The sequence below is a fragment of the Heloderma suspectum genome, chromosome 1, assembly GCF_057233095.1.
Source record: "Heloderma suspectum isolate Gila_16-S chromosome 1, 16-S_ref, whole genome shotgun sequence".
Classification (NCBI taxonomy): Eukaryota; Metazoa; Chordata; class Lepidosauria; order Squamata; family Helodermatidae; genus Heloderma; species Heloderma suspectum.
This window is the reverse complement of record NC_139458.1, coordinates 172,278,368-172,294,339: the sequence shown is the minus strand read 5'-3', so window position 1 is coordinate 172,294,339 and position 15,972 is coordinate 172,278,368. Positions and strand designations below refer to the sequence as shown.

The 15,972-nt window shown below is 41.2% G+C and overlaps 1 protein-coding gene across 1 annotated transcript in view; it reads right to left on the bottom strand.

Moving 5' to 3' along the window:
* EPC2 (enhancer of polycomb 2) overlaps nucleotides 1-15,972 on the bottom strand; it is a 62,618-nt gene that overhangs the window by 29,485 nt on the left and 17,161 nt on the right. The window lies entirely within an intron of this gene.

Genomic DNA, 15,972 nt, shown 5'->3' with positions numbered 1-15,972 from the left:
CTGCTTCATCACACCTGAACTTTTATATCACAATTAATAAATACCTATGTGTATAAAAGAGGATTTTTCAATCACTCATACAACTTGCCATAATTTCTTTTTAATCTTTATTAGCTATATACATCACACATTTAGGGCTACTTCACACAAGGTAAGTTTCCTACATATCAGTTTCTTATAGGAATGTTTATAGATACTCTGTGTGTAGCATGTCATGTATGGCCAATACATGTATGTTTTGTTACACACACAGCGCAGAGGATTCCAAGATATACACACACACAAAAGCAGACGTGTATTGGTCACATGCAACAGTGCACACAAAATTTCCTACACTTAGGTGATACCTTTGTAGAACATTAATTTTGTATGAAGCAGCACTTGGATACCAGCAAAAAGACCTACAAACCATGCAATCTCTCTCTTTTGGAGCTTATTAGATAGAGAGGAATGTGTACTTGACCCTAGGCAACGAAGCCAGAGGTTAAAGCAAGGAACTTTGAGAATTATAACATGGCCACAGTGAATTAGCTCCCAAACAAAGATTAGAAATCCCTACAGAATATATAGGACAGTATCCAATGCTGGCAGTTTGCCAGTACTAATCAGGTTGTTCAAGTGGGAATGAACACTAGCACAATGGGAAGCAAGTACTCACTAAAGTCAATTCCAGAAACTAGGTCAAACTAGCAATTCCAGAATGAGACAGGTTAGTGGAGCTCCCTTCCACAAGCTCTGTTGACTTGCTCTGTTTCAGAAATGCTCATTTGAGCTAGTTTCCAGTTGTTGTACTGAGCACTAGCTTACTTTTGTGCTAGTAATCATTCCCTCTAGCACAACAGCACTGCTGAATACTGCCTACAGCAACAAAGTTTTACAGAAACTCATCAGGTATTGAATTATTTCTGATCTACCTACCTCAACAGATGCAAAATTCTACAAAACAATAGAGACAAATAAAAAGAGTTTACAGAGCGGTGAATGACCCCCTTGGAAGCTGTTCAAGGATGGGATCAGGATGGGATGAAGGCACACAGCCAGGGGTGGAGAGAAGCTCTGCCTGTGGAGGGGCACATCCACCTGGAGGCCTGTTATGCCTGCAAGAGGCTCCACAGCTGTAGATCTGCTGCTGTTGGGGTTCTCGCTGGCACTAGGCCCAAATCAGCATGTTCTGGAGGCAGTTTTGGATATTCTAGGTGAAAGCCCCTCCATTTCCCCAACAATGTCCCAGGATCACCCTTTGTTTTTATCAGCCGGAATAAGCATTATCCCTCCCATTGAAATCAATGGGAAGAAAAGTAAAAAGGCAAATGCTGTAGAGAAAAAAAGGTAAGCTCATACACACACATGTCCTGGCCAGACTGAGTCAGCACGACACCATTTTCCCCCACAACCACACTTAGGATTGCTCCCTTATCGATTTATCTGTACTTCTATCCCCTAATCCTCTAGCAGACATCTATTGTTCCATCACACATCAATTACCAATTCATTTTACTCTTCATGTTCAAATACTTGGGAAGTGGACCTTCAAATAACTCCCCCCTCCCCCTCTTTCAAATTACAATATCAGTTGGTGAAACCATTCAAATGGCATGTTGCCTCTAAATCTATATCTGCACTACTGGGTCAACATCATGTCAGATTACTACCAATGTACAACCAATTTGTGCAACCTGCATTGTGCCACAAGTACATGCTCTTTTAATTACCTACCCGCTTCTTGGAAATTAAGGAATGGTCAGCGTAAATGGATTCTCTATGCCCTTTTGACAACTAAAAGACCGTCCACCACAAGTACACCACATGCATACCTCACCTATGCAATCAGCACCGCAGATTGTTGTAATAGCGTGTTCAGTAGAAGAATACTGGCATTGGGATGGCCCACCTAATTCCAATTTAAATATGTACATTTTATCTTTCGAAAGAATGGCATCCAATTTATTTAGCAGTGCCAATATAGCCTAGCTGCTCTTGGACTGAACGCTTCATTTTGTAAAAACTGTAAGCTTAAGGCTAGTTGTTTTCCACATGAGGCAAAGCCCACTGGCAATGCAAGAACCCAAAGTTTTTTTTTCGTGTAGTGATAGCCACTAAGAAATGCAGACCTCTGAGTCAGAAGAGAGTGTGTAGATCAGCTTTTCCCAATGTGGTGCACTCCAGCTGACTTCAACTCCCATCAGCCCCAGCCAGCATGGTCAAGGTTCAGGAAGACTAGATGTTATCCAAAACATCTGGAGGGCACCAGGTTGGGGAGTGCTAGTGTACATGTACTAAAGGGGCACAGGAGTGCCCCTTTAGTTAAGGTGAGTCAGGCAAAAAAAGCTTCCAGCATTATAAGCCTGAAAATTCTACTGCTTATAGAAATGACAGGTGTTGAGCTAGCTAATAATTTGAAACTTTGTATTCATGATCGACTTGATGAGGTCTACAAATGTGCAAAATTTCAAACTCATCTGATAACAAAGGCGCAGAAAGCTTAAAAGTGTTGTCAATTGACACATTTGTCCTTTTTACTCCAATCTGCGGCTCAACGTATCATACAGTTCTTCCCAATCTTGATGAAAACTACTGATGAAAGTTTTTCTTGCTTGTCGAGAAGGTGTGCCTTTAACTGGTTTGGTGAAATTCTGAGCAGCAGTTCAAAAGTTATTAAGGTTTTTCTGCCCCCATTAAAGCCTCTGGTAACAACTGTTGCTGAAGTTATGTCAGGCAGACTCAGCACTCCAAGGTTTTCAGAAACATTCTATTAAAGACGGTTTCTATGTGAAATGCCCATTCCTTTAGTTATGGAATGTGACCTCACAAGGTAGTGAACATGTTACCACACAGAGTGGTACCCTAGCATCAGGCACTGGGAGACTTTCATTCCCCCCTGAGGTCTGCAATCTGAATCAGGTCCCCCATGCCTACAATTTACATTGCCAAAAAGGCACACAGTTGTAATGTAAATTGCAGGCATAGCTCCCTACCCACAACTCTAGGGTTCTGATCCATATGAAGTCCCATGAGCTTACTTTTGAGTAAAAAATAGTAAACTAGCTACATCTTTAAAGTAACATGCAGTCAGACCTGCAGAAAATTTGGGAGGGGTGGGGACAGAATGCATAGGTGGTCTGAGCAGAAGGATTAAGGCCTCATACCACATTTCTGAAAGCAGAGATGGAACACAAGGGCCCCAATCCTTGTTCTTACTTTTTGTGTAGCGGGAAAAGGATATGCAAGGATCATGCCTCACATTAAGGATATATTCACATTTTATAAACTTCCTTTTAAAAATGTAGGGGAATTCAGTGATTTAAAACTCTGGTCGTTTAAGACCAGAGTTAAGCTACGTAAGCAGTGACACTCACACCATGCTTAAAGATCCTCTACAAATGCACATATTTGTTTCTCCACTACCATAAGGCCAAGGGAGACCTGGATACAAACTCCTGCTCAGTCATGAAGCTTATTGGGTAACCTTGGGAAAGTAATTATATTTCAAGCTAACCAACCTGACAGAGTTGTTCAGACATGATTAAATTAATGACAGGTATACCATAGTGAGTTCCACAACACAAGTAACAAAATGATAGAAACCAAACTATGTTTAATATCAATAATATGGATAAAAGGAGCCTGTCACTTGGATGGTGGTGGGTTTTCTGGAAAATGTTTATTTGGCTTATATTTAGTAAGCAAAACGTTAAAAATATGCCAGGTTAATTTTAGATGCAGTATATATATCTGAAAGTTTTTCTAACAGCCAAAAGCAGCTGAACTGAAATAACTGAGTAGGAAAAAAGATTCAATAAAGTGCACTTAGAATGGCTTAAATGTTATATTCAAACTAATTAAAAGCTTTACTTCAAAATTATTTTATGGGAATCCTTGTATGTATTTTAAGTTATGACGAATAGCATACACTTCCCTTACGTAACTTAGATTAAGAAAAATTACAGCAAGGAGAACTATTAATTTGTGACATCTGTCTATACCAAGCTTCAGATGAATCACAAAGATGCGCCATCTCTTTCAAGGATTCCTCAAGATGAAAGTATGTGTTTGACTTAGTCAATACACATATTGTGACTGTATATTTCTGCTTTTTACTCACAGTTTGTTGTTGGATTAACCTCTGGGTTGCTTAGTCCCTAAACAACTCATTGGTCACACTTGGATGTCACACTCAGCAACCTAAGAATGAGCCAGTTGTAAATTGTTGATTAAAAGCTCTCTCTCCTGCTTGTTCCTGACAGCCCATGGTTTAACCCATGAGCTGTTGTTATGTGCAAACAGAACATAGGTCATACACACTCTCTTACCAATCTGTAGAATGGAAACTCTGTGTGCCCTCTCAGTCAGAAACTCAGAGGGTAGCCATGAGAGAGGCTTTTCTCAGGGGTGATCCCCTGACTTTGGGATGCTCTCCATAAAGAATCCCATCTGGAGCCTATGTTACTCTCTTTACAGCATGAGGCCAAGATCTTTCTGTTATTTCAGGCTTTTAAATATCTGCATTTGAGTTCCTGTAGATTAACTCCTGTTCCTCTTGGCTGTCTTTAGCTTTTGTAATTTTTGTGGAGAGCTTCAGCTATTCGGCAGTATAGAAAATGCAATAAATAATCTATAGTATATTTATGGCATTATGCAATGTGTTTGCTGAACTTTTATCTATGCTGGTTTTTAACCAATTGTGGATTTTACTGTATCTTACTGTGCTTTATTCAGTATAACACCTAGAGCAGGGGTGGGGAACATATGGTCCTCCAGATGTTCTGGCCTAAAACTTTCATTAGCCCTAGCCTGCACAGTCAATGATGAGGGATGATGGGAGTTACAGGCCAAGACATCTGGAGGGCAACACGTTGCTCACTGTTGACCTTGAGAGATTCTATCTATGCAGCACTTAAGAAATTAAATAAAGATAGATAGATAGATAGATAGATAGATAGATAGATAGCATGTTGGAAGTTGCAGGACCTTTTTCCTGCCTAAACGTGCATAGGATTGTGGCCCAAGTGACTTTCTTGAGAGCGTTGTTTCAAGTGCTTTGGGCAAACATGCCAAACGCTGGATCTCACAAATTACTGATTTCCTTTTTACCCTTTCTCAAGAAAATTATAGAATATATACCAGTTTTATAATAAAAGACAAAAAACAAGTATTAGAATTTACCAACAAACCACACTTAAGTCTTAAAGCATTAAAGCATTAAGTAAGTATACAATCCAGATCCAATTGGCTGTTCAATAATCAATGTCGTTCCATGTTTTTGATTATATTTTTTCCCCAGAGATAACTGGTAAAAAGAAAACCAGGTATTCTTCCATTTATCAGGTACACATTGGATTATGATCACGTGTACACTCTTCTAGAAGTTATATTGAGTTCAGTGGGCCTTAGTCATGAATAAACATGTATGGGATTGGGCTAATATCATGAAGTGTTGAGGAAAAGTTCTGATTTCAGGTCATTAGTGGGTTCCAATTCTTTTCCAGGTCTACGTTTTATAGGTCTGCTTGACCTATAAAACCCTTCTTGAGACCTCAGTACCTTAAAGAATATCTTTTCCCATATGTACCTACTTACCCATCAGCTAAGACTGTTGTCAGCTGCCCTGACATTTATTCATAAATGTGTTCAATCTCTACGCCCCTTTGGGTATCAAAAACAATAAATTCTAAAATCCCATGTAACTGAAAAAGAACTAAATATACCAAGTAAATGGGGTTTGTAGTAAAAGAATTTGAACCTTTAGCTGAATCTAAATGTAATGACCTAAGATATGTAACTGTATTTGGTTGGAAGTCTGGACAAAATTGTCATGACAATGAAGCAAGGGTCGGCGCAGACATAACACGAGAGCAAACGAACTGTGACTCAATAAAGACAAGACACAAATAAGGATGGTCAGTTGCTCATTCACGGAGAGCCAGTGTGGTGTAGTGGCAAGCGTGTTGGACTAGGAGCTGGGAGATCCGGGTTCTAGTCCCCACTTGGCCATGGAAGCTCACTGGGTGACTTTGGGCCAGTCACACACTCTCAGCCCAACCCACCTCACAGGGTTGTTGTTGTGAGGATAAAATGGAGAGGAGGAGGATACTGTAAGCCGCCTTGGGTTCCTTGCAAGAGGAAAAAAAGCGGGGTGTAAATGCAATAAATAAATAAATAAATTCACCCGGGTGAATAGGCTCACATTGTCATTAAAGGCTCAAGTGACCTTTGTGGCTCAAAACACCTTTTATCAGCTCTTCAACTGATACATCAGCTGCAACCTTAACTAGAAAGAGAAAGTTTAGCCAAAGTCACCAAGCGCCAATCTCCCATTTACACTACTGCAATGCGTTGTATGTGAGGCTGCTTTTAAAAATGGATCAGAAACTGCTGTTGGTTTATTTATAGGGCTGTAGGTTTATTAAGGAGAACTGGGAACTTTTATCACATGTATGCCTGTACTTTGTAAGCTGTGCTGGCTCCCAGTTCCTTTCCATGCCCAATTTAACCCTCATCCTGTATTATGGGGGGCTTTCCTTCCCCAGGTTCACATTTTGTTGCTTAATTTACACATATGTAAATGTACAATCTAGTCCTTCTAGGACATTGTCACCTGCATGGTAATAAACAATTTCCCCAAATTTCAGCCACCTGCCTTTTACAGTTTTCTTTTTATAAACCAAAACATGCCTGGGACATAAAATATTCCACCAAGTCTGTGGATTTTTGCCACTGGGATGCTTTTGGCACCCCACACAATGTGACATATTGGGGAACAAAATATCCTATGCCCTTCCGATTAAACTACAAGTGACCTTAGACTGTTTGGGATGCCAGGAAGAGGAGCAAATCCCTCTCTCACCCAAACACGGAGAAACTGAAATCTAAAATCCATTATTATGCTGACTGTAGTCTGCTGGGGGAAAGATCAGTCTCCAATTGAGAAGATCAATGGACTGATGCTAGCAACAGAGAACAAAACAGTTGCACTGAGAAGGGGTGGATGATATGGAGGTGGGTTGGCATCATGTTCACCTGATGCTGTCCAAGGTGAACAACATAATGCAGGTACCTTGAAAGGCAGGAATAGGAGGACCTGGCTCACAACTCCACAGCCAGTTCACCAAAGACACACTGTGCATGAACATCCAGGGCCAATGATGTGTGCCAGAAAAGATACTATTTCTGAAACCTTTGAGCTGTTTTGCATGGAACTCATTCTTAGCCTCTTAATCTGTGACACAAACAGAGAGGTGGAGTGTGTCACCAGAGAATGGAATGAGAGCAACCCTACCAAAATGCATTAGTGGAAGCACCATGATATTACCAAGCTGAAAGCGTACATCAGACTATTGCTTCTGGTGGGGGTGTACCGTGGTCATTATAAAGCCTTGGATGAATGCTGGGATTCAACTCTGGGGCACACCTACTTCAGAGCAACTTTCACCATTTTGTAACATCACAAGGTTCATGAGGTTTGATAATAAGGCAACAAGAGAGACTCATAGAGCTACTGACAAGCTCACTGCCTTTCTGGATATCTGGACCACGTTTGTGGAGCAGCTACCCAAGTGGTACACACCAGGGACAGATCTCATTGCTGACGAGCGGCTGGTGGAGTTCACAGAACGATGTCCATTTAAATAATACATGACAAGCAAACCAGGAAATATGGCACAAAGGTGTGGTGGTGCTGCAATGCTGGGTCATCCTGTCCTCTCAAGGGAGATGTGTACCTAGGCAGGCAGCCTGAAGCACTACAGGAAACCCAGCTTGGGTTCAACATGGTGACAAAACATGTGGGAGCCTATTTCCACACTGGGAGAAATGTGGTGGGGGGCAATTTCTTCACAAGTATTGAATTTGGTGAAGCATTGATAACCAGAGACTTAACACAGGTAGGCACACTGAGAAGGAAGAAACAGTACATCCCACCCAAGATGCAGCCACATCCAAGCAGGGACCCACTATCATCACTATTTGGTTTTGACCATGACTCTACTTTGGTATTATATGTTCCCCCTAAAAAGGGAAAGCTGTCATTCTCCTCTCTTCAGTGCATCATGGTGTTGTGTGGGGAGTCCAAAATGCCAGATATAATTGCACATTACAATGTCACCAAGAGTGGGGTGAATAACCTTGACAACCTTGTGAGAAACTACACTTGTAAACGTAAAATTAACAAGTGGCCAATGGTGCTTTTTAAAAATATGCTGGACTTTGCAGCCACAGCCAGCTATGTGTTGTGGGTCTCTCCTCTCCTCAGTGGGAAAGTAGAGTGCCAAAAACGGAGAAGGCACCTGTTCCTCCTAGCTCTTGGGAAATAACTGATACGTCCAGAGGTGAAGCAAAGAGTGCAAGACACACCAAATCTTAGTGCAAGCATCAGGTCTTATGCACATGCTCTGGGTTGTGTACACCAACTTTTGCTCCACCTGAACAGCCCTCTAGATCAAGAGGATGCTGTCACGAGAGGAAGGCCAGGATCTCTTCTTGGTCATCCCAGAATGCAGGATACAGAATCATGGGCTCAAGTTACAGGAAGCCAGATTCCGGCTGAACATCAGAAGAAACTTCCTGACTGTTAGAACAATATGACAATGGAACCAATTCCCTAGGGAGGTGGTGGGCTCTCCCACACTGGAGGCATTCAAGATGAGGCTAGACAGCCATCTGTCGGGGATGCTCTGACTTGGATTCCTGCATTGAGCAGGGGGGTGGACTCAATGGCCTTGTATGCCCCTTCCAACCCTACTATTCTATGATTCTATGACTTCTGTGCTCGAGCAGTAGATAAAAAAGCCACCAGACAGTGCACCAGCTGTGGGAGGTTTGTTTGTAAGGAGAACTGCATCACTGAAGTGAAGTGTTCTTTGTGCCAGTAGGTTGGTACAAACAATGGCTTTTCATAATAGAAATTTGCCTCACCAGAGACAATTTTGTGTATGGGATAGAAAAATGACCCTGAAGACAAACAATGATAGTGTTCAAAATTGACATATGTGTTTGTTCCTAGTTAATGCCAGGTTGTGTTGTTCTGCCATCTTTGGTTCAAAAAAACTGTTTTTACTGTTTCTAATTGAAAATAAAAATATTTGATGTTTGAAGATTCAGAAATGTTATTGGTTACTCTATATGCAATAATGGGAGTGGGGGTATTATATATTCAAAACAAACATTCCACCTTATGCGATTGTGTGTTTTCTGGATCTGGGTGTTTTGATATTGTTGCACACACTTCATTATGATGAATAACAAAAAAGCGGCATTGTGGGGCACTGTATACCCCCAAATGTATTGGAATTCAGTGTGGGATCCAAACAGACCCTCAAAACGATGTTTGCTAGGTTTTCCTAGTGACTAGATGAGGGTTCAAATGCTAATAAGGGCCTAAACAACATGGAACCTGGTTACCTGAAAGCCTGTCTTCTCCCATATTTACCTCTTTGAATCTTAAGATCTTCTTCAGAGGCTCTACTCCAAGTGCCCACAAAAATGATGTGAGGTGGGTTATCACTAGGGAGAAGGCCTTTTCAATGGTGGCACCCTGGTTCTTAAATAGCCACCCCAGAGAGGCTTGGCTGGAGCCATCTTTATGGTCTTCTCAGCGACACATGAATACTTAAAAAAATTCACCCAGGTCTTTTAAATAACTTTAGTTTAAAAGCCTCAGTGTAAAATCCTGTGTTTTAATTGTGTTTTAGTTTTAAAAGTTTGTTGTTTATACTGTATTTTAATGTATTTATTTATCAGTTGCCCAGAAAACATCTCTTATTGGGTATTAGTTATAAATAATAAAAACAAAAACCAACAAACATGGTCCATCCCTTACTCATGGATTGCATGCTTCCTTCCCTCACAGCATCTTCCACCACTAGCAAATTTTACCAACTTTAATGACAAAGGTTACATTACCACTGCCTTAATCACCAGCACTGCCTGGAAAAACTAACAGGCTTTCAACCCAATTAAAAATACTGGTTTAGAGCAAACTGTGATTTGTGTAAACATGGTTAACAGTGGTTTTCATGTAACTTGACCGAATTGAGAGGGTGACTGGATACAGATATGGCAAGCACATACAGACCTCCCATTCATGGGCACTGCCTGAGCATACCCTAAGCAGAGAGAGAAGAAACAGGGCTTTGCTGAGCTGTATGGGGATTACTCCATGTATAAGTGCTTAGCCCACACACGGAAAGATCACACAGGGAATGACTGTGGGCAAGTTTGGGCTTTATAAGCTAGGGCTCCCAGAACCCTGACTTATCAGGATCAAGCAGTGTGCTGGTGCACGGTGCCCAATCACTCCTGCTTGGCTTCTCCTGGAAGTGGTTAAACAAACCACAGTCCTTCCATCTCTGGTTGCTTAACATGATATATAAACCACAAACTTGTCTTTCCCCAAACAAACCAGTCATAAGCCATCCTTGTTGTTGGTTTATGACTCTGGCTTGCTCAAAGAGAAACAACTCAGAGTTCCCACTTCAGTCATCATGATAAACAAATCCTGGATGGAGGGCCCATGGTTTGTTTAGTCAATCCCACTCGCAGGAGGAGCCAAGTGTCAGCAATCAGACAGCATGCATGGACACTGGCTTATTGTTGCATCTGAAGCAGCCCAGTATTAACATTTTAAGTCTCTTAAAACTAAACCCATGACCCTCTGTCAAATAATGTAATTAAATCCTGATATATAAGATAGAGCTGTGCTGAATTGTCACCCACAAATATTTTCAGCTGAAAAATGCAGCTGCTCACAGAACCTTATTGTGAATTTACAGTGGAGATGAGATTTGAATTAGGAATTTGCTGGTCCAAAATTCAATATATGCTACACTACTTAAAATCAATACCTTCTAACCCAGGAGTTCCCAACACAGCGCCTGCGATACCTGAAAATATTTTTCCCCATTTTAAAAAAATATACATATGTGGATTTGTATGAAATGCATACAACTTTGTAGCAATTATACATGGGCTGTAAGAAACATGGACCAAGCGTCCAAATAAGTATACATTTGAAGGTGACGTTTATATGCTACCCTTTCCAATATTGAAAGTGATATAACGTCCTCGATCCATTGCATTATAGGTGTTTATCCTTCCAATGTTGTAATATTAGTCTTTTAGCTGTGAAAAGGGTGCAGAAAATCCATGTATGCTGACCATTTGTTAATTTTCATGGAGCAGGTAAATACTTTAAAAGAGTGTGTAAATCAGTAAATATTAAAGGCTGTTCCAATACAAAAAAAATTGCGTAAGAACCTCCCCACAAAAAGAAGCAACTACTGGACATTGCCAAAACATGTGTTTAAAGGAAGCACTAGCTATATTGCACTGCCAGCAATTAGCTGAATTAGATAATCCCTTATTAAAGAGATGGTGTGGAGTCCAACAGACATGAAGCAAACGATGCTAAGTAAGATGCAGCCTAAGATCCATAGACATGAAAGGTAGATGCCAAAGCGGTGACTCACTGGGACCCTAAAAGCCTTAGGAAAGGCGTATGTGCTTCACTTCTTAAGAGTAACACAGAACCTCTGTGGCAAGGTATATGGAGGGAACACAGCAAAGAAGCAACAGTGAGTAGAGTGGCAAGAATGTAGGACTATCAGTAGGGAAGTTCAGGATCAGTACAGAGGTCCATAGCTAGTTTAAAAACAGCTATTGTAAGAATGTACACCCCCCACCACCACCACAACAAATCAAGTGAACCTGCAGTCAGATAAGAAGACAAAGGTTTAGATCCAGAACAGATTGAAAGATGCTTAAGGGTCCAATCCTATGCATGTTTAGAAGAAAAAAAGTTCTACAACTCCCAGCATTCCCCAGCCAGCATGGAAGCTGTAGAACTTTCTTCTGTCTAAACAGGCATATGATTGCATCCTAAACCACTATTTAAGTACTTGAATAATAAATAAAAGAACAACCTCCAAAAATTCCATTTTTTAAAATAAAGTAACATTGTAGAGATCAGTTTTTAAAAGCACAGCCTTAAAAGTCGAAGGCTTCGCGTGTGTGTGTGTGTGTGTTTTAGAGAAAGGAATGAATCAATCTCTAGTCTAATTACCTTGTAAAGTGTTAATTACACCAACCACCATAAAGCTCAAAATTAGCATTAGTCACGCAACAATCAGATTCAATCTAATTATTTGTGTGACCTAAGGAAGAGGCATAAAGGTTGTAATTTGAATGATGTCTAGCAAACCACAGAAGTGTCTCTTAAACTCCAAGAGACAAATCCATTTTAAACCCTTATAAGTTCTGACATTTCACAAGGAAAGCACATATAACCCCTTTGGTAGACAGTTTTCAAAAGGAGCTACTTATGTTCATGTCAATATATGATACGTTCGTCCACCAACTTTGGATTGCAAAAAGGCACTCTTGCTTAAATAGTACAGTGGAACTGTATTTACAATCGGTGCTTATAAATAATACCATGAAGCACATGGTCTTCGATATCTATATACTAATGCCCAGAGTATGGGAAACAAACAGAACGAACTTGAACTCTTAATACAGGAGGGAAATTATGACTTGATACGTCAACTGAGACTTGGTGGGATGACTCCCATGACTGGAATACAGCAATTGAAAGATATACCTTGTTCAAAAAAAACAGGAGGAACAGAAAGGGAGGTGGGGTTGCACTATATGTGAAAAATACGTATCTCTATGCAGAAATACAGGACGATGAGCTTGGTAGCCCCATCGAGAGCATCTGGTTTAAAATAAACGGAGCAAAGAATAAAAGGAACATGGTGGTCGGAGTCTATTACCGGCCACATAATCAAGACGACGAGGATGAAACTTTTGAAAAGCAAATAGCCAATGTTTCAAGGAAGCATGATGTAGTAGTAATGGGGGACCTCAATTTCCACAATATTTGTTGGGAGACACATTCTGCAAAACATGGCCCTCCAAGAAATTCCTGACTTGTGTTGCGGATAACTTCCTCCTACAGGAAGTAGAGGAAGGAACTAGAGGATCGGCTATCCTTGACTTGATCCTAATCAACAGAGATGACTTAGTGGATAAAGTAGCAGTTACTGGAACTCTGGGGGAAAGCAACCATGTTATACTTGAGTTCATGGTTCTAACGGAAGCAAAAGCTGAGTGAAGCCAAACCCGGGATTTTAGGAAAGCTGATTTTAATAAACTCAGAACAATGATAAGTAAAGTCCGATGGCAAGTGACTCTAATGAGAAAAGGAGTCCAAGATGGGTGGGAGTTTTTTAAAAAGGAAATTCTCAAGGCACAATTACAAACAATTCCAACAAGAAAAAAAGGTGGAAGACAACAGAAGAAGCCAATGTGGCTTCACAAAAAAAGCAACAAAAAGGCTTTCTTCAGATACATGTATAGTAAAAGAGAGAAGAAAGAAATGGTGGTTCACCTATTAAATAAGGATGGCAACATGGTAACAGATGACAAAGAAAAGGCAGAAGTGCTCAATTCCTACTTTGGCTTAGTCTTCTCCCAAAAGAGAGTCTATGACCCCCTGGCAAAGGCAAAGTACAGGCTGAAGGGGCAGGATTGCAGCTTGAGATAGATAGGCACATGGTCAAAGAACACATTATTACTTTGAATGAGTTCAAATCTCCAGGGCCAGATGAACTGCACCCTAGAGTAATAAAGGAACTGGCAGAAGAACTCTCAGAACTGCTGTCTATTCTCTTTGAGAAATCATGGAGGACGGGGGAAGTGCCAGATGACTGGAGGAGGGCTGATGTTGTCCCCATCTTCAAAAAGGGTCAAAAGGAGGAACCTGAGAACTACACACCAGTCAGTCTGACATCAATCCCTGGGTAAATTCTGGAGCAGATGATAAAGCAATCCATCTGGAAGCACCTTGAAAACAATGCAGTGATTACTCAAAGCCAACATGGATTTGTCAAGAACAAATCCTGCCAGATGAATCTGATCTCATTTTGATCAAGTAACCTCCCTTGTGGACTGTGGGAATGCTGTGGACATCATATACCTTGACTTCAGCAAAGCTTTCGACAAAGTGCCCCATGATATCCTGATGAGCAAACTAGCTCAACGTGGGCTAGATGAAACAACGATCAGGTGGATCCACAGTTGCTTACAGCATTGGACTCAAAGACTGCTTATCAATGGGACCTTCTCAAACTGGGGAGAGGTAACGAGTGGGGTACTGCAGGGCTCAGTCCTGGGCCCAGTGCTCTTCAACATTTTTATTAAATTAATGACTTGGAGGAGGTGCAGGGGATGCTGATAAAATTTGCAGATGACACAAAATTTGGTGGGATAGCTAATACCTTTGGAAGACAGAAACAAAATTCAAAGTGACCTTGTTAGAGTGGAGCGCTGGGCAGAAAACAACAGAATGAAATTTAATGGGGACAAATGCCAAGTTCTGCACCGAGGAAAAAGAAACCAAATGCACAGTTACAAGATGGGGCATACTTGGCTCAACAACACTACAAGCGAGAAGGATCTTGGAACTGTTGTAGATCACAAGCTGAGTATGAGCCAACAATGTGATGTGGCTGCAAAAAAGGCAAATGCAAAACACACAAAATCTTAGTGCAAGCATCAGGTCTTATGCACATGCTCTGGGTTGTGTACACCAACTTTTGCTCCACCTGAACAGCCCTCTAGATCAAGAGGATGCTGTCACGAAAGGAAGGCCAGGATCTCTTCTTGGTCATCCCAGAATGCAGGATACAGAATCATGGGCTCAAGTTACAGGAAGCCAGATTCCGGCTGAACATCAGGAGAAACTTCCTGACTGTTAGAACAATACGAAAATGGAACCAATTCCCTAGGGAGGTGGTGGGCTCTCCCACACTGGAGGCATTCAAGAGGAGGCTGGACAGCCATCTGTCAGGGATGCTCTGACTTAGATTCCTGCACTGAGCAGGGGGTTGGACTCGATGGTCTTGTAGGCCCCTTCCAACCCTGCTATTCTATGATTTCCCAAGGTAACCATGTTCAATATAAAGGCTGCTTATCCACTTCATCAATATTCCATGGAATGCAGCTGACCAGTATTGTCCAAGATTATGCACTTCCAGTTCCATACCACTTTGAAAGGCAATGGTTTACTGTGGGGTTTCTCTAACCTTATTCTAATGGGCCTCACTAGATCAGGGTGGAAGATAAAGCCTCATCTCCAGTCATCAGAACTGGGCAGGAAGGTGGTCGCCATGACTCTTTGGATATGCGCCTGTACCTTGAGGGCAGGCCTGCGTGCCAAAATGTTTCACTGGCTTAACTCTAGATTATGAGTGTTGTTCTGCACAGGCACACAGCCACATGAGAGACTGTACAGAGACCACAAAGAAGAAAAGGAGGGAACAACTTCAAGAAAAACAGGTCTCCACATCCTTGGCTAACTGCAAACTTGAAGAGGAGAGAGGAAAGGACAAGCTCTAACCTCTCCTAACAATAGCCTTTGGAAACAGGCCCTTCTTAAAGCTTAAGAACCATAGTTTTAGGGTAGTTGTTAATTTAATAAGCAGCAACAAATCAAACTTTGCTGATTATGTGCCATAGCTTGCATTCACCCATCTTCCCAAGCTATATAAATATGCATCCCAAAATCAAGATCTGCATTTTGGAATGTTTGCTATTTTGAGAATCAACAATGTTATTTGATTAAACTTTATTTCAAAAATAAAGAGGATTACACAAATAGTGAACCCCCGCCCTTCTCTTAAGTTCAGTCCCAGAATGCATCTTGACTGTCAAAAAACTGAGATTCTGCCCCCTTCCTCTTATTACAGGCAGTCAAGGGTAACTGATTGCTTTCATTCCATAATGACATAAAAAAACCTGCAGACTTTCTCAATCATGTAAGAAGGGTCCAATAAGCAATATCAACCTAGCAATGCACTGACTTCATCTTCAGAGGTCCTTCTCTAGTCTCCCATGCTATCTCAGGTAAGGTGAGGGAGGTGACTAGGAAAAGGCCCTTTTTGGTTGTGGTATCCCATTTATTGAATTCTCTGCTGA